The 18,157-nt window shown below is 38.0% G+C and overlaps 1 protein-coding gene across 8 annotated transcripts in view; it reads left to right on the plus strand.

The window, feature by feature from the left end:
* The window catches only part of AFF2 (ALF transcription elongation factor 2), a 486,005-nt gene that overhangs the window by 334,334 nt on the left and 133,514 nt on the right, over window positions 1-18,157 (plus strand). The gene's annotated exons all lie outside the window — the stretch shown is intronic.

Raw genomic sequence — 18,157 nt, forward strand, 5'->3', positions numbered from 1 at the left:
GTAATAGGCACATACTTGCAATTTTTCAAAATGAAATAATTTATGACATTAGTGGCCTAATGGCACACTTGAAGTGAATTGCTCACCTTTTGGAAGATCATGAATAATTGCATAAAACAACTGGGAATGACTCCCAAATAGACTGAGGATTCGAGAAAGTCAGTGGCATTTCTAAGTTCTTGGTGCAGTGCAGTAGCAAAGCCCCAAAGCCCTGACCCCATCACTGGTCCATTTATTTGGTTTCCTAGCTGATCTGTGCCTTCTAATTCAAAGTTCAGTTTTAACAACCAATAATTGTCAATTTTAAGAAGCAAGAAAAAAAAACAGAAGAAGGGGATAAAAAAACCATAATTCTGAATTAAGGACCAAATTATGTGAAAACACAAAAATCAAAGTCATCTTTGATACTGTACATTTCAGCTCTTCCATTAATCACATTTTGAATTGCCCTTCCCCTTGTTATTTTAGGAAACAATAGATCTGATCCTCCCTGCCTTCCCTCCTGCCTTACTTCATCCCCATTAAAAAGTCAGTAAGATTCACACACACACACACACACACACTCACATGCATTAGAAAATCAACACGTTTCCAAACTTGAAAAAATATAAAATGGTATTTTCTAGTGTAAAATTATCTTACTCCTAAAGCAAGAGTATTAGGCTCCTACTGTGAAATATGCTGCTTTCCATATATATCATAGAATGCAATGTTTCAGCAGTTTGTAACTAACAGAAATAAACTCGTCAATTGTGGTTTATAGTTAGAGGCTGCATTTTCAGAGAACAGCACTTCATAGCAGAGTAATATATAGTGTAGTCAATACGACTAAAATACCCTATAGGAAGCATCTGTAAAACTAGAAGACACTGAGTCCATTTTATCAATGAGCTCCTCTCTTTTTGTCTGTTTGATCTAAAGTCCAAGGACTGCCCATCAGATTTTAGCTGGAAAAAGTTCCCTTCTTATGATAGGGTATGGGTTTAACATGGGACAGATCAGAATCGTAATAAAGTTATTTTTGTTTTTAGCTTCCAAATTATCTGCTTAGCCATCACCATCGTTCTCCCATATTTAACTGCAGTGTGCTTTTTAAGCCGCCTCTTAGGATTTTCCATTTGGCAGAGCAATCCTCCCAGTGATTAAGATCATTCTGAGTGTAGACAGACTGCTAATGCCTTCACCTTGGTGAGAAGCAGCCTGTAAGTCAGCCATGCAGCAGGAAAGACCCAAAGCCAGAAAGTGTCCTAAGCACACTCCTGACACAGTGCAGCCAAGAGAGATTAGAGTCTTGTAAAGCAGAATCCCTTAATTACTGGGACACTTTATTACTTTTCCTCATCTTGGCCTGTTTTCCCTGGTTGACAAAACACAGATCTTCCATTGGAGTATGCATTGTTTAGAAGGACTACACACATGGGCACAAGGTCTGAAAACATTGGCCACAGTGTGCCTGAGTATAAACTTGGAACTAGCCAGTCTCCCTCTTTCTTTTTGACAGTTACTGCTCTGTCTGAGCCTGACCTCAACAATATGACTGGCTTTTTGGAACACTGGGTATTTTCCTTCTCAGTATACTCCATTGGCATACAGTGCTTTTTATCAGTATTCGTTCATGCCGTGACATCCTACCCACTTCAGCTGGAACTGAATGCTTATGAGGCAAGAGTACTGAAGTGGGGAAGTTTGGAGACCTAGGTTTAATCTCCCACTTTGTGTCAGTTGTGGTATTGGTGGGGAAAGTACTGACCTAGGATCCAGAAGATATGAGGTTAAATCACAGAAGAATTTATTTTTGTTTCAAAGTATACAGATAGAATCTCTTAAAGGAAATTAAATTAATGAGTATATGTGTCTACACTTGCAGGTATACCCACAAACATTTGTCAGTGTTCAAATTTAAGTAGTTATACTCTTTAATAATTAAATATAGCAACATAAAAATGTGTTTAACTTTAATCATGAATACTATCTGGAGGAGAAAAGACCAGGTCTCCTACCCCGCCCCGCCCACAGCTTCTATGAATCTGAGCCATGTTACGGTCTTGAAACAGCCCCCACCTAGGTCTTCTAAATCAAATGGAGTTTCTAACCTCCCCAAAAAGATGTCTCTGTCCCAAAAAAGAGGGTGAAGCATGGCATAAGAAGGTGAAATTGCAGTTCTCAGGGCTGTGGAGTTGTATGTTTACACAGTAATATCATGTCTGTCTATTCTGTCTCAAGATCTGTTTATTTCAATGACAGGATTCAGGCTCTGAATGGACTCACCAGTCATTGTGTTACTTTGTAGTTACATAATGAATTTATTAATGGGCAGTGAGGAAGAAAACAGAAACGAAACTGAAGAACTTGGATTTTCTGGGTTCAGTTGGACTGATTTAGCCAGTGGATTATAATGTCTTGCCACTTACCTGTCAGTTCAGTGGCCTTCCAAAATGCATGACCTTGTTGGTCTTTTATGGACCATCATAGGTAGGAAAAGATAAGAAGTATTAAGTCACCCTGAGAAGGATTTTCAGGCAGCTTCCATGAACTTAAGGGTGAACATCCAGTTAGTTCTCAACTTCAGTTTTCTGAGTACTGTTTAGGGGATGGCAGCTCCAAATATCAAGTTCCTTTGTAAAACTTGGTTATTATCATTAGGATTATGTCCAGATGGAAACCATTCAGACACCCATTTAACTGAGCAGCTCCTGCATTTTAAACCATGCTGTTGAGAATGGCTGGATAGTTTCCATATAATCTTAATATAGCTGTAATGCTGTTTTTTCTTTCCATAAAACCAGTTCCCCAACTTATGGTATTAACTATATGTTTTAAAATATCCCAACTATGGATTCAGAGAGTTGATGGAAGGTCTAATGGAGACAGACTGGTTGAGGCCAGCGTGAGTTTACATGTGGGTGATTGTTATGCATGTCTCATGAAGACATCCTTGATTCTAGCACTAGTTAGGAGGAAAGGGCACTATACTATCGCAGGAATGGCACACACAAACGATAATTATTGTGCTGTTGAGAGCAGGTGCCACATGCTTTTATGTACATTGCCTTATTAAGTGTGCCAGCCATTGTGGAGGCGCTACAAAATTATTCCCTTCTTACAGATAAGAAAAGCAAAGCTAGAATAACAGTCCTTCTTCCTGAAGTGTACCCTGTCCAGTAGGAAGACAGACTGGTCAGGGCCACTTATTTTGAATGGATATTTTGGCTCTAAACCTACAGAAGAGCCCCAAGTCACAGTGCTCCTTACTGAGGAAGTTTGAATGCAGGCGGCAGTCCCTGTGAGTTCAAAGCTTCCTTTCATCCTACTGAGTTTCCCTTCCCCACGGGATGTGATAAGTTCGGGGATTTAGTATGCCAAATTTGTCCTTTTGTACCTGGACACAACATTCCCACAACCTGGTGGGATATAGTCCCACAAGAAATTATACCTCTCTGTCTTCAGTGAGGCAAAACTGGGTCAAATTGTTTTATTTACATAAAATGCCATTATTTCTAAAGTTTTCTGTAAGTGCTATGAAAATCTCATTACCAAAGAGAATAGAAAAACTGTGAGAATGTTTTCCAGATTGCTATAACCAATACCAGAACTACATTATTTCTTAGATAAATTTTGAAAATATTTTTACTAAGAGAAATAATTCATATTCATTACAACCCTGGCCATCCTTTTACCAAACCTTTCATCATTGAAAATGTTTCCTTTGAGATTTTGATTTGAAATTGAAGAACCAGAATGCATTATTGCAGAGCAATAACCCACTGTCTACCAATTTCATATATTCTTTCCAATGTAGATGTTTGGTCTACTACTTAGATGCAATTTTGGTAGCAAAGTGACTGTGTAATTGGGCAATGGAAAAAATGACTGTTATTTTCTTAATCAGATTAATTCTTAATCAGAATTTATGATTTGGTACTTGGAATTTAAAATTACTACTCGTCAGTTTGAGACTTATAAAAGCCAAACTAACTCTCCTGATAAAGAGGTAATCTTGGTAACTTTACTAGTTGCAGCCATTCTGGTTTTTAAATAAGAAGTATACCAACTCTTGCTTTTAACTTGTCTTGTATGCCCCGCATCTCTGAGCTTGCCAACTTTTCCTAAGGACTTAATATGTTTTTGGAAGTCCTCCACTGCATCAGGGGCAGCCACCTGGGAGCAAAGAAAACAAAATGTGGCAGCCTGTTCAAGCTGTGAATTAAAGGTAATTCACACTTTGAAATGAATCAGCGTGAGGTCCTTAAGAGTAATCAGACATCAAGAGGATTTTATGTTGAGGATTGTATATTGGCTAATGTGACAACAAGCAATATTGGCATTTTGAATGTTTGCATCAAGAACTCTGAAGCTGCCAAGGCTTGATGGGTACCAAGATCTCAAATGGGGGCTCCTGTGAAAGAGAGCTGTAGATTTACATTTCTATCACAAAAGCTGAAAACAACAATAAGTTGGCTCAGCCATCGTAATTGAAAGATTAGATATGATATTTTTGGTGCTGTGATAGGACCTCAGTCTATCATAGGATTTGTCTGTCTCAGATGACTTTTGAGACACCTCTGTAATTGAAAGCAAATGTAATGTCTCTCTCTCTTTGTCTGTTTCTCTCTCTCTCTTGCTGGGAAAAGTCAAGCATTTTTTCCTTTCTACTAAATTTCATTGTTTTCAACAAATATGCATTTAGTACCTACTATACGTAAAGCTCTGGGCTAAACACTGGTAAATCACGGTGAAACACTGCATATCATTGTCTCAAGGAACTCATGGTATAGTGACAATAAGCCTTGCATCGACAATGCCGTCAACCCAACTAACACATACTTATTGAGTGCCTACTATGTGCCAGGCACTTTCCATGTACTTTTTTCCTTACAAGCAATCCCATGGGGTTCATCATCATTATAGTGTATGGAAGTAGAAACCAAAGCTCACAGACATTGAGTGAGTTGCTTAAATTATCACAGTAACAAAGAGGGAAGAACAGGACTGACTCCAGAGCATATGCTTTATTTTGTTTTATTTGAGACAGAGTCTCACTCTTTCCCCAGGCTGGAATTCAGTGACACGATCTCGGCTCACTGCAATCTCTGTCTCCTAGGTTCAAGTGATTCCTCTGCCCCAGCCTTCTGAGCTTCTGGGGCTAGAGGTGCGTGCCACCATGCCTGGCTAATTTTTTGTATTTTCTTAGAGATGGGGTTTCACCAAGATCGCCAGGATGGTTTCAATCTCCTGACCTCGTGATCCACCCACCTCGGCCTCCCAAATCCAGAGCATATGCTCTTAACTTACACTAAACTATCCCATGAGTCATTTGGAGGTGGCTTTACTGATTTGCAGTCAAGTGTGTTCTTGCCCAGGCACTAGGCCAAAAAGTACTAATGGCAATGCCATTTTGGTTTAAAACAGGGGAAGTGTTAGATTTAAATATAACTGAGTTAGGTCTTGCATATACTACACATGCTGACATGGACATTGAAGACAGATCTACCCTCAACACAGGGCATCCAGATTGTGTCACCAGGACTCTAGAATGTTCCCTTCAGTGAGGCTGAAGGATCTATTCCTGCAAGGGACTTAGAGCATCACAAAAAAATTCATGTAAGATTGATTTTGGCGGCATATCCTTTCAGAAATCTTCATTGTGCCACATTAAAGTGAAGAGAAAAGTGATATTTGGGTCTGTTTTAATAAGAGACTCATCCATCGCCTTTCATGCTTGCCAACTTGTTTGATAATTAGAAAGTGGCTTTATATCCTCATGGTGAAATAATTTCAAAAATATCCCCATCTGTTATCAACCACAGTGGCATATTTCCAAATTCTTCTCAGCATTTTTAAACAGTACCTGGAAGTGAAGCAAATAATGTTGGTGGAAGGAACTGAATTTAATAAGCAAGGGACCAAAGTTAAAAACATTTCAGTTGTATAATTGAATGTAATGTTGTGATAAAACACCCACGCACACACACATGCATACATATGCTCTGTATCCCAGAACAGTAGGTCACTCTAATGTTGTCTGATCTAATGAGATGCACACATACACATATGCACACTCTTTTTTCAGTTATTAGATTGTAAAGTGCTATGACCAGAGATATTTTTCATGTGCATAGCAAATGACAATTTTAACACACTTTCACACAAGACATTAGCCCATGTGAGTGGCACAGCAATCCTGTTAGATAGCCAATTGAAAATAAACCAGGCATAAGGAGGGGAAGAGATTTTCCTGAAGTCCTCCACCTAGGCAGTGGTAGGGCTGGGACTGGAAATCAGGATTCTTCATTCTCATTAGAATATGCTGCCTTGTCCCCAAATTCCACAGATGACTGCAGGGCCAGAGCTCATCAGAGCCCTGACAAGTCTTCTAGGCCCAGATGAAGAAAATATAGCAGCAGTGTAGACAAGCTCCATGGGTCATTATTCTTAGAATTAAAAAAGAAACAAATAAAATCCAACCGAGATTGGAGTAGAGGAGAAGAAATATCCGCTTCTGAACTATTCATTCTGTTATTTCATCTCACAAACAGCAGATCCTTTACCACAATTACGTTATTGAGAATGTTAGGTTTAAATGGTCTGCCCTTGACACCTTCTCAGAGTTGCTAAAAGCGCTTCCATTTTACACTGATGAGTAGGGAGCAGTGTTGGCAGAATACCGCAGATGCACACACAATTACAGCTGTAAAATCAGTTGAAGTATCTAACAAATGCCTTTCTTTGTGGTTCATCCATCCACTTTAACGATGAGGACCAAAAAAGGAAAAGGTCTCAAAGCTATTTGATTGACATCTACACATATGCTGCCAAGACTGGGACAGAGTGGGTGGGATGGAGTAGATGGGGTTAGGGTAGGCGTTCTGAAAACCAAATGAACAAAATTTATTTTCTTCGCTATCCTGTGGGATTTTGACACTGAAGATCTACCAGTACAAACCCACAGTACACTGCTTTGTCCTTGTCAAAGGTTCTTGGGTGCCTGAGAGAGCAATGAGGGAGAGAAAAATATCCAGAGAAGAGTACAAGCTAATGATTTAGCAACTTATAACTCTGACAGCTCCATTGCCTAATTTCTGGAGTTACTTGTTTTGGCATAAGAAGCCCACGTTTTAAAAATCCCAGAGAGAGATCTCAATTTTGTAACTACATAGAATATTTCTTTTATATTGTTTTTTTTAAACGTTTAGGTTTTGAGGTACATGGGGGTTTGTTAATACGTATTGTTTCATCACTCAGTTTTAAAGCCCAGCACTCAACAGTTATCTTTTCTGCTCCTCTCCCTCCTCACACCCTCTCCTCTCAAGTAGACTCCAGTATCTGTTGCTTCATTCTTTGTGTTCATAAGTTCTTAACGTTAGCTTCCACTTGTAAATGAGAACATGCAGTATTTGGTTTTCTGTTCCTGCATTAGTTTGCTCAGGATAATGGCTTCCAGCTCCATCCATGTTCCTGCAAAAGACATGATCTCGTTCTTTTTTATGGTTGCATAGCATTCCATGGGGTGCATGTGCCACATTTTCTTTCTTCCTTTTTTTTTTTTTTTGTTGAGACGGAGTTTCGCTCTTGTTACTAAGGCTGGAGTGCAATGGCGCGATCTCGGCTCACCGCAACCTCCGCCTCCTGGGTTCAGGCAATTCTCCTGCCTCAGCCTCCCAAGTAGCTGGGATTACAGGCACGCACCACCATGCCCAGCTAATTTTGTGTATTTTTAGTAGAGTCGGGGTTTCACCATGTTCACCAGGATGATGGGCATTTAGGTTGATTCCATGACTTTGATATTGTGAATAGTGCTGCAATGAACATATTTGTGCATGTGTCATGGTACAATGATTCATATTCCTCTGGGTGCATAACCAGTAATGAGATTGCTGAGTTGAACAGTATTCCTGCTTCTAACTCTTTGAGGAATCGCCATACTGCTTTCCACAATGGTGGAACTAATTTACACTCCCACCAACAGTATATAAGTGTTCCCTTTTCTCCACAGCCTCACCAGCAGCTGTTTTTTTATTTTTTATTTTTTACTTTTTAGTAATAGCCATTCTGACTGGTGTGAGTACATAGAATATTTTTAAATTTTTCAAAAGAAAAATCTTTTAAAAGTATCTATTGCTCAAAATATCTGCAAATTGTCTAAGCTATCTAGAAATGGAAAGGGTCATTGTAGGTTCCTCCAAAATAATTTTTGTATATTATATGATACAGAAAGAAAGGAAGGAAACAATCTGGATGTAAGCAGTATTCTCTGCAAACACCACTTTTGGCACCTACTATATGCCTGGCACTGGGGCAGATATTTTACAAACATTAGCTATTTTATGCTCACAACAGCCTCGTCAGATGGATATCATTATCTCCATCGCCATCGTCACCACTATCATCACTCCCAGGATTGTCCCCTCACGGGCTCGGAGAGAATGTCAAACACCTGTGACCACACAGTCAATGCTGGTACGCGCATTTGAGGTCAGGCCTGCCTGGTGCTCTTTGCTGTGCAATTTCACTGGTTCACTTGTTTAATCACCTTCCAGCCTCATAATGTCTCTGAGAGGTTGATAAGATTAAACGGATTTTAGGGAGAAGGAAATTTTATCCCACAACAGTTAAATGACTTGCTCAAGATCACACAGCTAGTTGTTGAGGGAGGTGAAATTTCACTCCAGAATTCTTGGATCACAAAATTCAAACCTTTCTTAATACCCTATTTGCCTCACCCACATAAGGTTTAAATTGAACTGTTATTAAATGTTAAATACAAAGGAAAATAACATCATAACCTTAATACTACCACTACTTTCTAGTTCTTTGGCATTATGTGTTTTCTACACATATTGTTCTTTTTTTTTTCTTACATTTGGTCTTTACTCAATTTCTGGAGCAAGGATACAAGGGAGGGAGCCAGTATTGTCCTAGAGAGCTCACAGATGTGGGGCATCCATTTCCGGGTGGCTTAAATCCCAGCTCTCTCACTCCCCTGTCATGTGACTTGATGAATTTACTTGGTGCTTTTCTGAGCCTCTGTTTCTTCCTATAATAAAACAGAGATGATATATTACTCAGACTCTGTAGCAAATTTTGTTGTCAACAGATGAGCTCATGGTTGAGCTTTGCAGTCAACTACTCTCTCTGGTTCTCTCTCCATGTTAGAAGTGAGGAAAGTCGTGCCCAGGTGACCAAAGTGAGGCGTCCCAGCTCACAAAACTAATAGTGTTGCTAAAGCTCAGTCCTGTTTTTTTGACTCCCAGTTGAGTGATCTTTTTGCTAATATTGGCAATTATTTTTCAAAAGTGTTTTGTCAATGCAGTTTGAATCAAAAGCCAATGCTGTCAGAGAGCAGTAGACTAAAAATCAATAACTATGTGTGCCACTCCTCTCCTAATTAGATATCCCCTGCATGTTTCTGGATGTTTCACGCTGCTGAGAAGAGTGAGTGCATTTTTCCACTCAATTATACCCAAGGAAACATTGTTCAATTTACTAATAGTTTTAGAACTTGTAGAAGAATTTGAAAACCTTACAAAAATCTCATTCGTTTTACAGTCTCACTGTGTCATAGAGAATGGAATTTGGGACTGGGTCCACCCTTTATCTTTATGGTTTTATTCAGTGCTTTAAAATTTTGATATTGAAGAGGGCCTGAAACTGGTGACCTGTGTTGCCCTTTACTACTGGATTAAAATTTCAAGTTGCTACTATGGTAACCGTACCTTGAAAATTAGATCCTGACAAGAGTTACTAAGAAATGTAAAAGTGCACTGCTGCCATGAACTTTGAAGAAAGGTTGCACACAATTGTTAGCGACAGCCTCTTAATTGAAATAATCTGCCTTTCCCATCTGCTAGAAAGAGTTTGTGTGTCTTGGGGAGGGGGGACAATAAGATTATATCTTGATGGATTTTTAACACACAAATGGCTGTAGTTCGAAGCAAAGCTGTTTTCTGCATGAAATTTAAATCAACTTCAGCTCAATTTATGCTATTCAGAAAGAACTGTGATACTCAGTATTCATGGTGGCAAGAAGCCAAGATGCACAGTAAAGATGTAACGATACTGAGAAAAGATACTGCCGGGGATCTATCCTAGAAAAACCCCAGTGACCCCAGGGTCCAAATGGCAACCTCTTTCAAACCACAGATTTCTGTGCCCAGGCCTCTGGGAAGTTGGGGAATGCAGAGCAGCCGCATGACAGACTTTCACATCAAGAGGGCCAGCAGTCACTGATTTGTTTAGTGGCATAAAAGCTGAAATCATGTTGATGCTCCCAGAGCCAGGGAAATGAAACAAGCAACATAGGGTCCCTTGGCTTTCAGGAACATGAGGGATTGAGGCACTTGCAATTTCAGGAATTCCTTTGTGCGTGTCTTTCCCAAGGCAAGCACATCAAGGGGTGTCTGGCTTTATAACTAGTTGTGGCTATATCTGTGGTTCCATAACAGGACTTTTGTTGTTGCTGTTATTAGGCATTTTTCTTTATTTTTTTTCGAAATTCTCATAAAGGGATTTTGATGTGTGGCTCTAATGCCACACATAGAAAATGACTCTTTAACTCTCTGAAGGACAAAATTTCAGACCAGAAGTGAGGTTCTCCGAGAATGTTGGTATACTGTTTCGCACACAACAGATATCAAGTATTAAACCTGTTGGACATTATCAAGTAGTTAGGACTGAGGGATGTGAGCCATGGGAATTCTCACCACCCAGTGGTGGGAAAGTACCTTGAGTGGTAGTTCTATCTGGAGACTGCATAGAATCGCCTCTCACCTCACTTACGAGTCTCTTCATTTTGGTTTGGTCAGTGTGGGTACTAAAGAGACTCTGATAGTGATGATTGAATTGTGATATACCTCCAAAACCAAGGAATGCCATGAAATTCCAACAAACACATATTGCCAGTCTTCTACCTGTGAGGAGTATGGATCCACATGTAGCAGGATGTTTGACTCTCCTGACATGATAGTTTCACAAATCTGTTCACCTGAGTGGAAGAGGTGGTAAACCACTCCCCTATTTCTTCAGCAACCAGTGCAGGAAGAACCTACTACGCAACAGATAACCAGAAAATATTCTTGAGTGTAAAGTGAAAGAATGATCCAGAAAGTGTCACTTGCTCTGAATTAATATTATTTTATTCTTATATTTGTTAATCCATATTTTAAAAGTAGTATTGTAAGAAAAAATATAAATGCATGCATGTGTGCATATGTGTGTGCATATGTATGTGGCTGGAAAGCAAATACAATGCAGAACTTGAAGTGGACAGGCTCTGGAGCTTGAATGCCTGGTTTCAAATCCCGGCTTCACCATCTTTTAGCCATGTGATCTTGGTCAAGTTACTTAACCTCTCTATCACTCAGTTTCCTCATCTGTAAAGTGGTGGGTGGTAATAGCACCTACATCATACAATTTAATGATTGAAGTGCTTATCACAGTGCCTGGTACATAGAAATTTTTTGATAAACACTTTAATTAGTCATCCTCATGATTATTGTGATCATCATCACTGAGTCTTTCGAGTGAGTGCTGTTTGTACTACGTTCCAATCTTTGGTCACTTGGGAAGCCTTTCACTTTGTTCCCTGACTTGTCCCAGAGGCCCCCAGTTGGAGAAAGACCTCTCCAGAATGAGCAAACCTGGGGACTCCATTGAATATTTCGTCAGCTCTCATGCATACCCAGACATTAAAAACAAAGAATGGCTAGAATGTCTTAAATGTATACATATTGGGTACTAGGCACAGTCTTCTCATTCTTGGAGCTCATCACAGCATCTTATCACAGCCATAATTGTACTCTTAGTTTGTAGTTATTTCCAAAAATAAAAGCTAGGACTTATGTGCCAGGCACTATGCTGAGTGTTTTATATTCACTAGCTAATTGACTATTTACAACCCAGTGAGATGTAGGCACTGTTGTTACCCACATTTTACAAATGAAGAACTGAGGTTCACAACTTGAAGCTGAATTTTTATAAACAGTAACGATGGATTCATTACTTGAACTTATATCTGGTTGACTCTAGTAAGAAACTCCTTAACCCCGGCCCTCCTACCTACCCATGGACTCTCCAATCTCAGAGTCCATCAGGACTTGATTGTCTTGGGAAATGACAACACCTCCTCAGAGGTAGTGGAGCAAATATAAGAATATGAGAGGGAGGAAACAATGGAGGACAGGAGTTTGACCAGAGACATTCTCTGCTCCTGAGTTCCAAAATAGCCTCTCACATTTTATAAAATCACCACTGGGATAATTTGTTGACTCATAATTATTGATTCTGTGGTTCACATATATATGAAAAACTACTTTTGAAATATATAACAAGCATGTTGTCAGTTTTCTAATCAGGTAGAAGAAATTATTTTCTTTATTCCCAGTTTTTGCATGCATAAAGGAAGTCGTCTGAATAAGAAAACATGTCAATAAAATTTCATGGAATAGCCTCTGCCATTCTGTGAAATAAACATTCCATTCCCTTGCCTGGGCAAATTGTTCCTATTGCTGCATAGCTACTTCTGTTTCCTTGGTCTAAAAAAGACACTTCAGACTCTGCCTTTAATTATAATAAGGATTGACTATTAACCCTTGAGAATTAAGCTTTATTTTTGCTGGGAGGGAAGATAAAATAACATTTAAATTGGTTTAAAAAATAAGACTGGAATCTCAGAAGACACACTAATGTAGAATATACTGTATATCAAAATATATAAGTACATAGTTGTAAGTTGTAACAGTGGCTTAGTAAACACATTGCTGAGTGAACTATGAAAAATAATTCACCAAGGTACTATTTCCCGTACTTCTAAGAACTGAGTTAAGAGAGTAATTCCATAAAGTACATATACACTGTTTAAAAATATTTGTGTGTTTTTTAAAAAATACTTTGTTAAGACCCAATAGACTAATCATTTTTTTCTTCCGTTGCAAAAAAGTACACTGTAAGGAATTTAACCAAGTGGTATATTATGTGAGGGTCTAAAATAGAAGATAACAATTCTGAGCAAAGAAATGTCTTTAGTAATTTGATTCTGAATGTGACGTAAATTAACTTTATAAAATAGAATTAGAAGACGTTCAGTTATAGCTTTTCATATTTTCGCATAATTTAGCATTTCATACTCATTGTATTTGCTGCGGGCACCTTTATTATAAAAGCATGAAACTTCAGGTCAGTTGAGTACATATATGGATATAAGTAAACTGATATTTGTTTTCCAGAGAAAGATTTTTCTCTGGGCAACCTGATTTATCCCAGTTAAGAGATTACCTCTATGGAAGAACAAGTCTCTTGAAGACCATTCTTACATAAGGTTTTATGCAAAACTCTTAGAAACCTGTTCAAAATTATAGAATAATAGGAGGTGTTCCTAAGCTTTCAACCCTCCAGTGCTCTCGCTTAAATTTTGGATCTCCAGTAAAGTAGCTTGACTTTTGAAATTATGTTTCAATTCAGGTTTGTTGTCTTTTAATTTCACATAAAATAGTTTGATGAGATTATGATGAGAAGAGGGGGGAGATGATAAGGCAGTTCATTATGCACATCAGAGCATTTCAAAACATTTCTGGTTTAAAACCATTAAATAATCTCCCAAATTTGAACCTGTGATATAAACTCTTTTTACAGTCTAAATCCAATGTAAATGGCATACCTGTGGAAAGGCTTCAAAGCAATATTTCTTATAAATAGATTTTCAAGAACTTCTCCTTTAAAAAAGAAAGCAAGGAGGAAAGTGGATGAATCATGACAGTCTCCCGTAATGAGAAAACTGAGAAAATGCTCATTCACATGCCCACCCTATTACAGTGTAGTTTGGCTGCATGATGGTTACTACTGAATGATTATAACACACGATTTTACATGGGAGGGAAACAGAAAATCATATATAGATGTTTTCCCACTTGAAGCAAACCTGTCACAAAAATTCTAGCATATATTTCCAAACAGATAAAAAGGTAGTTTTTCACCCTTAAAAAGAATCCTTCACTTTGAAAATGATTCACTGCAGGTTCCCTCTAAATAGTAAGCTCATCTCATGCATTTACAATATGGTTTGATTTTCAAAACATCAATTTGCATTCACTTTCCAATAACAAATCTATTGTGCCAAGTGATGCTTACTTGTATAAGATAAAAAGCAAAAGTATTTTTTTAATTGGACTCCATGGTTTATAGTTTGCTTGCCTTTAATATTGACTATAGTCCAGCAGATTTTGCTATCACAAGTAGAGATGGAGATGTCACTGGCTGCCTCAAAGGTAGTTCTGTAATGCTCATTCATGATTATCAAAATGCCGTATTTCAGCAGCAATCAAATACAACCTTGTTCTTGTTCTCATGGGAATCTAATCCTTAAGTCCTTTCTTTCCCCTTAAATTTGTCTGGTTCAGAGACACATTCCATGAGCTGAAAATCTAACAATAAATTAGTGAGGAAATTAGAGCATAACATTTGAAAAGGAATGTAACCTTTGTGTGAGCAATATTCCCAGCCGAGGTGAAATGGACAGATCAGTAACTGGAGGTGTGGTGTCATACCTCACAGAACATGAATTCTCTAAAGAACCCTAGCCACCCATGTGAAAATTGTACCTGGAGTCATCATTTTGAATAGAGCAAAATACCACTGGAAAAGAGGCTAGCGCTGAGCTGCGCAGCGTCATTTGAGATCTGTGCACATAGAAACTGTAAGCACATCTCAAATACAGAAGACGCACCTCCCTACTTTCACTGTAATATTTTAAATAGTGTGCTGGCTGACTTTGCTTTTTAAAACAAATGTCTTTAATCTTTATTAGGGAGAGAGTCAAACCACAAAGGAACATTTACAGCAATATATACATTGACATTGTATGGATTTTGTACTCTCTTAAGAAACTTTGTTAGGGAAAGTCACCCTTTTCCACATAAAAAATAGCAGCCCATAAAATATATCAAAGCAGTTAAGGCTTCACTCCGATAGCTTCAGTAAACACATTTTTTTTAACTTTCCCATGGAATTCAACTTTGAGGGTTTTACATGAGGTAATACTGAAATGGTTGTACAGAGTTAATCTTGAGTCTCTTATTTATAAAGCAATAATTTCAGACTTTTTACAAAATGTAATTGTCTCAGATAATTTCTAAGAACAAATTGAGCTTCTATGATTTAAAAAGAAAAGGTCCAATTCTGTTTATTTGTGGCCACCAAGCAGGTCAGTGAGAGAATCATGTATGTGTCACTGAGTGATTATTGTGAGAAATTGAGTATACTGACTCTCATCTTCTAACTGAAAATTGGATTGCTGCTGTGCTTTTTAAACAGTTACTTATTAATATGAGACAACTTTCCTTGGAAGCTTTGGGCTATATGGTTTTATTTATACCATGCAAATAATGTGAATAGTTGAGGCAATAAAATGAGAGGAAAATAAAATAACCTCACTTTTTTGTCAATTATGTGGATGTGTTAGGCAAAATTATTTTAGGAATGAAATATTTAGATTCCCTTTTCTAAATCCTTTATTATGAAATAGTTACTATGAAATATTAATTGGTATTCAGCAAAAAAAAAAAGAAGAAGAATTACATGATCCAACATATTTGGGAAACAGTGGGTTAAAAACAACCTAACAAGTCTTTTCATTGTAGGAATTCTTTGAGCCTTTAATATGCAAATGTTCACTGTGTTTCTACAAGAGGGGTGTAGAATATGAAGTGTTTTTCAAACTAACTTGGCCATAGAATTTTTTTTTTTCCCAGAATCCCCACCAACATGATGTGGAATAATTTGCGCCAGTCCAATCTAGATAACTACACCATTATAGAGTTCTTTGTGCATATGTAGACTCAGCTTCAATCTCGACCTGGCGTGTGGATGCTCATTATCTTTTATCTTACCATCTTCACTCCACCTTTCCTCCAGTTGCCCCACCACATCAGAAAATACATTTTAAATTAAATATCCCTTTTAGGCAGCTTAGTGAAATTACAGATAATTTGTATTCCAAAATTATGAGGGCTTTACTTTTGTACTGATAATGTGGAGGGTGTTCTGAAATTCCAACGACTCTCAACCAAAAGATTTCTTTTGTGAGGAGGCTTTTGTCTGTTTTTTTTTTCCCCATCAGACCACCTGCAAGTCTAAGTTGTCTCTGGGTGGCTGGCTGGGATCATCTTCCTTCACTGTGAAGAGAAAAGCTGGCTGAATAGAGACAAAAACACTGCATACTCACTGAACATTCTTGGGAGATAATTTGCTGCCATGTTTTATAAAACCAGGGACTGGATGTGCTTAAGAGCTTTTTATTAAATATTGCCAAGAGAGATAATAGCCCTATTATCCGGGTGACTTTCGAGACGATTCTGAATGCTAGTGTTATTGAAAATGCAGTAATGAAGTCAACTCTCAGATCTAAGCATGTGGATCATCCACTTCAGACTGTGTCTTCCCCAGCTGCCTTGCTGAGGTCACTTGGCCCAGCTCTGGGCTGCCTTCCCCTGCCCTCTGTGGGAATGTGTTTTGAGAATGCAAATTCACATAATGTGAGACTGAGAAAAAATGCAATGAAGAAGATATTTTTTTAAAAATGTTGGGAGGGGGGTGATGCATTATACACAATCCGGAGTCTAAAGGAAAGGACTTCCCATTTTGCCCTCATTTTCTGTGCACTGATTGGCTGTATTAGCGCCAGTAATCCAGAGCTGCTGTAGTCCCTCCTAAACAGCCAAATCATATTTTCAACAAGGCCAAGAACGTGTCCTTTATTTAAGCTCTTTCTTGATAACTGATCTCCTATTATGAGAGACATTTATACATAGTTAAGCTGGTACAAACTAGAATTTCTGGTTTTCTGATCTACACACTTAGAGCAAAGATGTTTCTGTGTACACAGTACTTCATTCAATTATCATTTTAATTCTTTTATTGACTTAAACATTAGTATTGAACACATTTTACAATAATAAATGTAACATACAAGCAATTTATAATTTTAATTATGTCTTACCTCATTCACATTATCTGAAGCTTGATAGCAGATAATTAGTTGATAGAATATGAAAACACCCAAAATATTGATGGGTAGCAGCGATGAGCTCCAATTAGTTGACTCTTTCTTCCCTCAGCAATTATATATTATTCTCTATGTTTATTCCTGGTATATACTCAATATGTATAATATGCACATTTGGAATTTGTACAGTGGGAGGTGGCTCAGTGATTGTATTTGGGCTATATGGTAACAGCTACCTTATAATATCTATGAACACAAATATCAAAATTTTTATTTCTGAAATTAACCTTTCTACTTTAGAGTTTCTCATTAATTATTACTTTTGTTTATTTTATATATGGTGTTAGAGACCTGTTTTTGAAAATATTTTTTCTCAGCAAACTGGTAGGGTTAAATTTAGAAACTTGACACTAGAAGAACTATCTACAGAAAATAACAAAGATGAAAATGCAAAATGCTGAGAGGCTGGGACAAAAGTACAGTTTACAAGACTGTACTGTCCTTGAGGTTGGAAGTTCCTGGAGAAAAGTGGCTGATGATCTCACACCTAATCTAGCTAAACTCACTTTCCATACATCAAACTCTTCTTTACATTATCTTGGTTACCTGCTCTATGAAGTGGCCATTCAACCTTATTTAATGTTCTCAAAATCTGGCTGATTGATTGCCTATTCACTGAGATTTGGGGAACCTCAGATTGAAACGTTATCCAGGCAGTAGCAACATGTACTTTTTCAAGGACATTTAGAGGAATACTAGTACACTTCCAATGGGTATTCCAAATCTAGGTTTATAGTCATTCTTTGAGGCAATACCAAGAGTATGTAGAGATACCTAGCTTGTCTTGTAAAGTTGAGGTAATCATTTCTTAGGGACGCTTTTCACTGTTATTTGAGCCTTCCCTTGCTGTTGCAATTTTATTTGTCCACAGGGAGAAAAGGGATGGAAGGGGAACAATGCTGGGAATCCAGGTGGCAGTATGGGAAGAAATGTATATTTTCATCTACAAAGAGAAGAGAAATTAAATTCTTAGAAGTCAGAAGATTCTTATGTTTGCTATAAATAAATTTCTGCTGGCAAATCCACCTCAGGTGGACCTGGGTTTGGGGTGGAAGATCCTTAATTTGCTTTCCTCCCCAAATTCTGATGAAAGCCAAGAGAAAA

This window comes from Callithrix jacchus, chromosome X, assembly GCF_049354715.1.
Source record: "Callithrix jacchus isolate 240 chromosome X, calJac240_pri, whole genome shotgun sequence".
Classification (NCBI taxonomy): Eukaryota; Metazoa; Chordata; class Mammalia; order Primates; family Cebidae; genus Callithrix; species Callithrix jacchus.